At 45.2% G+C, this 10,451-nt stretch overlaps 1 pseudogene; it reads left to right on the top strand.

The window, feature by feature from the left end:
• Positions 1–7,527: 7,527 nt before the first annotated feature.
• Positions 7,528–10,173, top strand: LOC115595915 (uncharacterized; annotated as a pseudogene).
• Positions 10,174–10,451: the final 278 nt, after the last annotated feature.

The raw sequence follows: 10,451 nt of genomic DNA, 5'->3' as shown, positions 1-10,451 counted from the left end.
AATGACAAAAATAAGTAACTTTAATCTGATTACTGGTTTGGAAATATTAACGCGGTAGATTACTCATTACTGAGAAAAGTGGTCGGCTCATAATTACAGCCAATGTGTCTGGTCGGGCCATGCCGTGCCGGGCTAGGACTCAACGTGCACGGGTCGGGTCAGGCTTGATTTTTTTGTGCCCGATGTAAGCTCTACTACAGAGTCACACATAAATTTAATATCATATACTGAAGACAAGAGGTTACCGCCCGAAAATGTTCCCACACTTTGGTGTGTTTGGTCTCACTTTCCTGCTCTCCTCAACATGTTCCGCCATCATTTATATTCTTCTTTTGCTGCTGATCCTGCTTCTTCTTCTACGCCACACTGTGGTGCGCATTCTAGTAGCGGTGCTAAAGCGATTTGCTCCTGCTCAATTTTTTATTTTTTTTAAATGGTGATGATAACAATAATAAATACGACGCGTCGACGCAAACATTTCGCATAGACACATTTTTATTGTCGACGTATTCGATTATGTCGACTAATCGTTGCAGCCCTACTTGAAATGAGTCTGAATAGCACACTGGGTCAACTTAGTAACAGCATTTTTAGAATGGACAGCTTTAATGCAGGTGCTGCGTTCATAAATCCATTTCCTTGAGACCCTCACTGCAGAGGAGAAATATTCAGTTCATCATCCACCATATCTCCATAGATTGGGTCTTCAGGTGTGCACACCAGAAAGCTCAGTTGGGTGTGGAACAATAAAATGTGCTTTTGGTGATACATTCCTGATGTGCTATTTTCATTAAAGTTTTGGACTTAAGTAAAATGGCACTCAGTAGGGTGCATCCCTCCCCTATAATTCAACCAAGTCTAATCCAGTATCCAACTTGATAGCCCTTCATCACTTTGAATTTCAAACCACCTATAACAGCTGAACCAAAATTTAAGCTCACCGGATCTGTAACAGCTGTTACCTCTAATTAGAGTAATTATTCAAATTAATAATACAAATTAGTAATATAAACTAACAATACATATCCACGTCTTTGTCCTGTAAAACAAAATGTCAAATGTACTTAAAAGGGCGGCTGTTGCTCAGTGGGTAGAGCGGGTCGTCTGGTGATCGGAAGGTCACCAGTTCAAATCTTGGCTCCCCCTAGATGCATGTCGAAGTGTCCTTGAGCAAGATACTGAACTCCTGATGAGGAGTTGGCGCCTTGCATGGCAGCCTCTGTCATCAGTGTATGAATGTGTGTGTGAATGGGTGAATGTGGCATGTATTGTCCAGCGCTTTGAGCTGTCAGTAGACTTGAAAAGCGCTATAAAAATGCAGACCATTTTCCAAACTCGAACCAACCAAATTCAACCAACAATATCATCACCAATCAATCAATCAGACTTAAACTTCAAGAGGTGGCAAGATTTCACTTTTGGGGGCTGAGTCTCCGGGATCTTACTATCAGTTCTTTTTTAAGAGAATGAAATTGCACAATCTAATAACAGAATAACAGAATCTGCTGAAGTGTGGGACATTTCTCTTTTACTTGATGAGTGAAATATCTGTTTAGCTTACAGACTGTGAACATCACTGTAAAAAAAAAACAGAAAAAAAAAAACAGTCAATGACTGGCAGCTAACTAGGGATGCACCGATCCAACTTTAACAGTCCCGATACCGATGCCTAGACTTTGTGTATCTGTCGATACCCAATACCGATCCGATACCATTGTTGAATTAATAATAAGCTGTATACCTTCCATCTTATACCTTCCTTCCACCATGTGGAAAAGACTAAAGGCACCAGACTTTCCTAACTAAACATTACTTTCCTAACTAAGACAAAATAATCAAACAGTTACCGAACATTGTAAACATGTGTAACATTAATAATAATAATAATAATAATAATAATAATAATAATAATAATAATAACAATAATACATTTAATTTATAAAGCGCCTTTCAGGGTACCCAAGGACACTTAAAGTGGAACAAACAAACAAAGAATAAATGGAGCGCCTGTCAGTCAGCACGGAGGGAACACTAGCACCGAAGTCAGTAGCACCGTCCGTAAACAAACTTGAGTCTGGAGGCTCCGTGCACACAGCGGGGGCGACTCAGGAGACAAAGAGATCCAATCCAAGCGATGAAGCCTGGGGTGAAGTGACAGCAGAGGTCCAGGTGCTCCTGCACTGAACACCTGAAGACCCCGCCAGCAACGGAGGAGTAGCGACCATCTAACATCGCTGCGAGCCGGAGGAGATCACAGCAGCAGAGGAGAGCGACAAAGGAGCCAGGCGGTGAATAACCCTGAGGTTGTGGTGGAGGGAGGACCAACGGAGCAACGATGGACAGCCCACAGAGTATTGAGTACGTCGGTTTGAAAACAGCTGATCGGTGAGGTTAACAACTGATGGCGAGGCTAACAGCTAATCAGCGGAGAAATGTGATGTGAGTAAGTGCAAAGTCCTGTAAACAGGAATACAAAATAAAACATAGCAGCTGAACCTGAGAATAAACTAATAAAAAGTTGGTCAAGCAACAATTTGTGCTTTTCTAAGATGCGACACACGTGCCGCTTACGAATGACGTAGGATGTGCTGCGACGGAGAAAAGAAAAAAAACTGGATCAGCCTGTGGAATTGTTAATTTTACTGATCCCCGATCCAGCCATTTTGTCAATATCAGGGCCAATATCCGATCTTAATATCGGATCGGTGCACCCCTAGCAGCTACGGCTGCCAAACAAAAAACGTAATATTAAAGTAAAACATCCTAATTCAAATAAAGCCTGGAAACATTATTTTTACAGAAATTTTCATTAAATGCTCTGCAGAAATTAATACAATCAATCACTTTTAATAAAGTGACAATACTAAGAGTTCCACAGAATAATACCGTTATTTTATAGATTTTCCCTGAATTATTACGATCAAACACTTTCATTAAAGTGAATGCTAAGAGTTCCGCAGAATAATATCATTATTTTATAGATTTTTCCTAAATTATTACAATCAAACACTTTGAATAAAGTGACAATGCTACGAGTTCTGCAGAAATATACCGTTATTTTACAGATTTTTCCTAAATTGCACTTTGAATAAAGTGACAATGCTAAGAGTTCTGCAGAAAAATACCGTTATTCTACAGATTTTTCCTAAATTGTTACAATCAAACACTGAATAAAGTGACAATGCTAAGAGTTTTACAGAAAAATACCATTATTCTACAGATTTTTCCTAAATCATGATCACACACGCCTTAAAAACCACCTTGGAAAAACAGTAAAATGACTGGCAGCTACGGCTGCTAAACAAAAACTGTAATATTAAAATAAAATATCCTAATTCAAATAAAGTCCAGAAACATTACTTTTACAGAAATGTTCATTAAATGCTCTGCAGAAAAATACCGTTATTTTTCAGATTTTTGCCAAACTATTACAAACACTTTGAATAAAGTGACAATACTAAGAGTTCTGCAGAAAAGTATAGTTATTATACAGTTTTTTCCTAAATTATGATCAAACACCTTTAATAAGCCTTAAAAACCACCTTGGAAAAACAGTCAAATAACTGGCAGCTACGACTACTAAAAAAACTCCCAAATATTTTCACTGTTTCAATTAAAGTAGGGTGGGGAACTTAATTACAAATTAAATACACACCACTGTTGATTCTAAAACCCCTTTATTTAATGTATTGAGTTGTAAATTTACAATATCAACCAATTATTCACAAACAATTCTTCAGAGCCCCCCAGGAGGAATTGAAAAACTAAAAATTCTATTTCTCCATATGTGTATCTTTTCTGTTAACAGTACTATCATCATGAGGTCATGATTTTACCTTTGAAACAGGTGGAGAGCTTTTGGGCTGAGGGGGTTGTGGTCTGTTGTGTTTTAGCTTGTATTTCCAATTCAGTTATATTCTCCTGATATTCCCCTGACCATTGGGGGCTCTGTATACTGTAGTTCTGATAATATTTGTAGTATTTATGTACAAGCATTATATTCTTGATTTAGAATGCTGAATATACAGTGTACTTAGGGCTGGACGATTAATCGAATTTTGATCGTTATTTCGATTTTGGCTTCTCACAATCATGAAAACACTGTAATCGAAGAAAAACGATCAATGTGCCGCCGCACGTCGTGTATGCAAATTACTGCGCTGTAAAAGCACAGTGAACGCACCTGTGTCGCCTGCAGCTGCAGCAGTGAGTGTGTGGATCAATTGTGGAACGAGCGATTGACAACATGGCAGAAAAGCAGCCTGAGCCTTTAGTTGAAAAGAAAGGTAGGACAACTTTGGTCATTTGGAGACATTTTGGCTTCAAATCGTCAGACGTGGAGCAGAAGGAGATTGTTTGCAAAGTTTGTCACACCGTCGTGTCTGCACCCCAGGGCAACACGACACATTTATTTAACCATAAAGTGGTCTATGACAAAGTATTGAAGGAGCAAAAGACCCAAAAAAGTGCAAGAGTGTCAACTTCAGCCACAGCCACCGCCACCGCAACACAGTCCTCCATTGATGACACTCTTTACAATGCCGCTCCATATCCCACCAGCTCCCGGCGACAGCGAGAGATAACGGAGGCTGTGACATTCATGCTAGCTAAGGACATGTGCCCTATCAGTACAGTTAGCAACCCAGGCTTCAAGACACTGGTCAAGACTTTGAACAAGCGGTACGTGTTGCCATCAAGCAAACATACAAATATTATTATCATTTACTTTTTTACTTTACTAATTCATTTCTGGTTGTTTTTCTAAAAGTTATATTTAAAGTTGAGTTTTGGTGGCTCAATAAATACTTTTTTTTTAAAATCAATGAATAATCGTGTTTATTAATCGTGATTTTAATATCAATCAAAATAATCGTGATTATTATTTTTATCATAATCGTCCAGCCCTAAGTGTACTATTAAGTAAAGTCAAAACATACCACAGAAGTTCAATGAATCTGTACCAGAAGTGACAATGCAACAGATGCAGCAGATAGGGAAGAATCCTCCTCCAAACTGCCAGTAATCAGCTGGAACTTGGGTGCATCTGGGGGTGGAGGAAGAGAAAAAGGACAAAGTACCACTGAAAAGTCCTTACTATAAAAAGTAAGATTTCTTTTTTTTTTTTTTTTTTTTACCATTTATTTAAACAACCATGAGGAGTTTGCTGTTTGCTATTTTGGGGTGTGGCTCAATTCAAACCGGCTCAAGAAATAATTTGTCTCTCATCATTGACTGCCATATAGAGCTGTGCGATATTACGATATATATCGTAGTGCGATATAAAAATGTCTACCGTAGGATATAACCCTCTGTTGTTTATATCGTAATTTTAACATGTAGGCTACTTGATTAGCACTGTTGCTACACTAACGTTAACGCACGCTACGGTTGTAATTTAATACGCTGTCTAAAGCACAACTCAGCGCCGGAGTGACCGTTGGATATCGACATTTTGAGTTCAAAACAAGTTTATATTGTATGAAAGCGAATGTAACTGCAGCAACGCTACTGCTTTGTGGTAGCATTTTTACGTCACCCGCAAGGACTCGTTTCCGGCACCGGTCGCTCGGGAGTAAACAGAGGCAAAGCAGCATGGTGGAGACAGAGGAGTGCAATTGAAGACGAAAATAACGTTACTAGTAACGTTACATCAGACGTGGATACAGAAGCAGAACCCCAAGAAGATTTGTGCCAAAAAGGGGGAACCAGAATTCCATCATTTGGCTTTGGTTTGGGTTTAAAAAGTCAGACACCGACCAGACAACAGTAATCTGCAAAACATGCCACCAACAAGTTGTTACTAGGGACTCGAATACATCTTATCTTTTCTACCACTTAAAGACACGCCAGGATATATATCTTTATCGGGATATAAAATTAGCTATATCATGATATACAATTTTGTCCATATTGCACAGCACTACTGACATACAAGAATTTCCAGATCTTGGAGCAAAATGCTTAGACTTTTCTGCCAACGCTTTCAAAGATTTATCTACACTTACAGTTCTCCATAATAATGTAAGGGATAGTGGCTTGTCTCGCCATTGGGTGCCTGTTCTCTGCCTTAATTGAAGCTTAATTGGCGAAGTTTCAGGAGCAGGACCACACCTCAACAGCGCCAACTTCCGCATTTCCATAAATAACCACCTGACCCTCTCCTCTGCTTCGCTCTCGTATTCGTTCACTCCCGTATCCAGCAGAACGAGAGTACGCGACTTCGCCTCGAGCACAGCAAACTTTTGCATGAGCAAACAGCAGCCTTCAACTTACCTCAACATGGATTTCGTTTCTCTATCCCCGTCCGACGACGATCTTCTCCATAGAGATCAGGACCATAATTCACCAGAAACCGACGTTACCTCCGTACCCGAGACTCCGACTTCAGTGGCCCAAACGATGTCCAGGACGCGAGCGACTTCAAAGACAACCAATTCAGTCTCATCCATGGTACGTATTCCGCCTGGTTCATCTCTGCTCAACCTCCAAGGCTACCATAGCTCGCCCGACGAATCCTCCGTGTCTCCCAGCCCACCTCCTTCAGCAGCTAAGAGAGGACGAGGAAATTCACGGACGGAACGTCGCCGGAATTCGCCGACCCCTTCGCCTCCGAAGATCACTCCAGCCTCCAGCCGTCGTCCCGACTACACTGGCCGACCAACTCGCCGGTCGCAGCGTCATCATGCTCCAGCGAGATCCCCAGACCAGCCTTTATCTTCAAACATCTCCGACTGGAAAGTAGCCACACTCCAAAAGGCTTTAAAGGATAAAGGGATCAAGTTTTACCGAACGGACAACAAAGCTAAACTCTTCTCCACACTCATGGCCGCTCGTTCCGGCAACACCAGACCATTTCCGGGTGACGTCATCACGTACATCCCCACAGGCAGTGACGTCGGCGATTCCGTTAAAGGGACAGTACAATCATTCAACACAGCCCAAAGAGAGCAGCAGCAAAAGCAGAGACCGAGATCTTCTGCCAGATCCACCACTTCTCGTCATCATTATACTCCAGAGGGAGCTCCCAGTTGGCTTCCAAGACCCTCCAACTTCCATCAGGATCACCATCATCAGCCACAGCAACCTTCAACCTCAAGGGCAAGCGCCACAGCCACCATCCAGCTCCAGCCATCACCGCAGCTAACCTATGCAGGGGCGTCCGGCACAGGGATGCCGGTGCCCCCTGCTGCCTACTGCCAGCAAACACAGCAGCCTGTTTCAGCGGGGGCCCCTGGCACCGGGATGCCAGCGCCCCCCACTGTTTTGTTCCAGCAACCACAGCAGCTTTTTTCAGCCGGGGCTCCTGGCACCGGGATGCCAGCGCCCCCCACGGCTTTTTACCAACAACAGCAGCCCGCCGCAGCAGGGGCTCCTGGCACAGGGATGCCGGCGCCCCCTGCTGCTTACTGCCAGCAAACACACCAGCCTGTTTCAGCGGGGGCTCCTGGCACCGGGATGCCAGCGCCCCCCGCTGTCTTGTTCCAGCAACCACAGCAGCTTTTTTCAGCCGGGGCTCCTGGCACCGGGATGCCAGCGCCCTGCGCCGGGATACAGGGATCTAACATTTCCCAGCTTCAGCAGTTCCAGCAGCCCTGGTCAGCTGGGGTTATTGGCACCGGGATGCCAGCATCCGGGTTTCCACCCCAGCAACTGACCTCCAACTTCACTCTGTCCACAGCCAATCTTTCCGCCCACCACCCCAACATGTTCATTTCCCGTCCTTCCCCAGTTCCCACCAATCTTCGTAGGCAGATTATCGACGGTAATTACATCGACCTCGCTCTCCTAATTCTGCCTTCCCTACATCAACCACCTGCAGACAGATTCATTGAAGGACACGAAGGGTGCCCCCACTATAAAGTGAGGGCACCCACACATTCCAGAGAGCTTACTCCTACAGAGTTCGCTTACGCCTTCTCACTTTACAGAGACGTCCTCTGTTCCAAATTCCCTATGCGCCGCAATGAACTAGACGATTACCTATCAATCATTCTTAATCTGGCCTCCGCTTTGGCGGCAATGGTTTTTATCAATACCACAAACACTTCGCCTCCGAAGCCGCAGCCCGCCTCTCACAGTTTAACGAGGCCACCTACTGGGGCACACTCGACAACGAGGTTTACTGCCGCATCTTCGCCGCCCGCGCAGCCCTCACATGCTCCCTTTGTGGCGCCCCATCTCATCCAGCTTCTTCCTGCTCCATCCCCACCCACACCGAGCCGTACCAAAGCCGAACGAGAGTTTCAGCATTCTCTCGCTTGTCGTCAGCAGCACCGCCAGCACCCATACCCCCTAAACAGGCGACATCTGCACCTCCTTTCAACTTTCCCATTACCAAAGGCATAGATAAAAAAGGCAGATCCATCTTACACCAAGGAGGTCGTTCCATCTGCAACAACTTCAACAGCACCGGATGCAACATGTCCCAGTGCCGCTTCCTCCACGTCTGCTCCTTCTGCGGCGGGGGCCACGCCCGCCCAGCATGCCCGCACAACCCTACCGAGCTGAAGCCAGGTGAGCATTTATCTACACCCATCAACATTGCAGCTTTAGCAGAGGCACTTCGTAACCACCCTGACCCAGCTTTCGTTCAGTTCCTCATTAAAGGATTTGAAGAAGGTTTCTGCCCCGGACTTTCCACACAACCATCCATCTCCTTCGAGATTAAAAATCTTCAGTCAGCTATAACCGAGCCAGAATCAGTCGACCGTCTGCTAGCTAAGGAAGTTAAGGAAGGCTTCATGATTGGACCGTTCGTCCATCCTCTATTTCCTAACTTCCGCATCAGCCCCCTAGGTATCGCAACCAGAAAATACTCCGGCAAGAAACGCATCATCATTGATCTTTCAGCACCCCACGGCAGTACCATTCCCAGTATCAATAGCTTGATCCCGAGTGAAGACTTTTCCCTTCACTACGCCACCATCAACCATGCCATCGCCCTGATCAAACTCGCCGGTAAAGGGTCGTGGCTCTCTAAAACCGACATCACCAGCGCCTTCAAAGTCCTCCCGATCCACCCCGACTTCTGGCGTTTCTTTGGCGTCCGCTGGCGCGGTGCATACTACTTTGCAGTCAGGCTCACCTTCGGCTGCAAAAGCAGTCCCAAACTCTTCGACACCCTGTCCGCAGCCCTTTGTTGGATCCTGTCCAACAACCACGGGATACCATACCTCGTCCATCTCTTGGATGATTTTCTCATCATTTCCCCACCGTCGTTAACACCCGCTTCCGGCCTGGTCACTTTGACTTCAGTCTTCTCCGACCTCGGAGTTCCACTGTCCGCAGAAAAAACCGAAGTCCCCTCCACATCCCTCGAGTTTCTCGGTATCAACCTCGATACAAACAAGTTCCAGGCGTCGAAAAGCTCAATCGAATCAGCCTCCTGATATCCAATTTCCTCCACGCCCCAAGCTGCACCAAATGTCAACTTCTGTCCCTTTTGGGTCACCTCAACTTCGCCCTACGCATCATCCCCCAAGGGCGAGCCTTCATATCCCACTTACTATCCATCGCTTCTTCCGTTCCATCACTTTTGACTTCCATCTCCCTGGATAGCTCAAGCCGTGCCGAACTCCGTCTGTGGCTCAACCTTCTCACTAATTGGAACGGAATCACTTTATTCTACGACGACCAACTGACCCACCCACAAGATATCCATCTGCACACCGACGCCGCCCCCTCAGTTGGCTTCGGGGGTTTCTACAACGGAAGATGGTTCGCAGCAGTATGGCCCCCAGAGCTCGCAAACGAATGCCAGGTCGCTTCCTCTGCGCTCTTCGAGATCTACCCCATACTAGCCGCCGCCATCTTGTGGGGACATGAATGGTCCCGCAAGTCCATTCTCATATACTCCGACAACCTCGCAGTTGTAGACATAATTAACAAAGGACGCTCCAACTCCCCTTCCATCATGCCATTCACACATCTGGCACTCCGTTACGCACCAATATGTTCTCCGTGCAGCTCACGTTCCCGGTCACGCTAACACCATCGCTGACTCTCTTTCCCGCTTCTCGTTTCAGAAGTTCAGAAGCTTGGCACCTCATGCCGACACCTTCCCAACTCCAGTTCCTCCATATTCAGCATTGACTTTCAACTTGTAAATCCAGCGCTTATACCCCTGATAAGCGAATCCCAGAGCTCCATAATCAACAGCCTTTCACCCTCAACCCTCTCTTCATATTGGACAGCTTGGAAAAGCTTCCAAAACTTCCACAACCAATACAACATAACCTTTCCATCGTTCGATCTTATCACCTTGACTTCTTACATCACTTGCGCACATTCCACCATGGCTATCAAAACACATACCATCAAAGCGTACCTTAGTGGTATCAGCTTCTTCTCCAAGTTAATAACCGGCAGTTCGAGCCTAACCCCCAACCATCCCCAGATCACTTCCCTCCTCAAAGGACTCCTGCGCCAAGAGCCAGCAAAAAACCCTCGCC

The sequence above is a fragment of the Sparus aurata genome, chromosome 14, assembly GCF_900880675.1.
Source record: "Sparus aurata chromosome 14, fSpaAur1.1, whole genome shotgun sequence".
NCBI lineage: Eukaryota > Metazoa > Chordata > Actinopteri > Spariformes > Sparidae > Sparus > Sparus aurata.
This window is presented reverse-complemented; position numbering and strand designations above follow the sequence as displayed.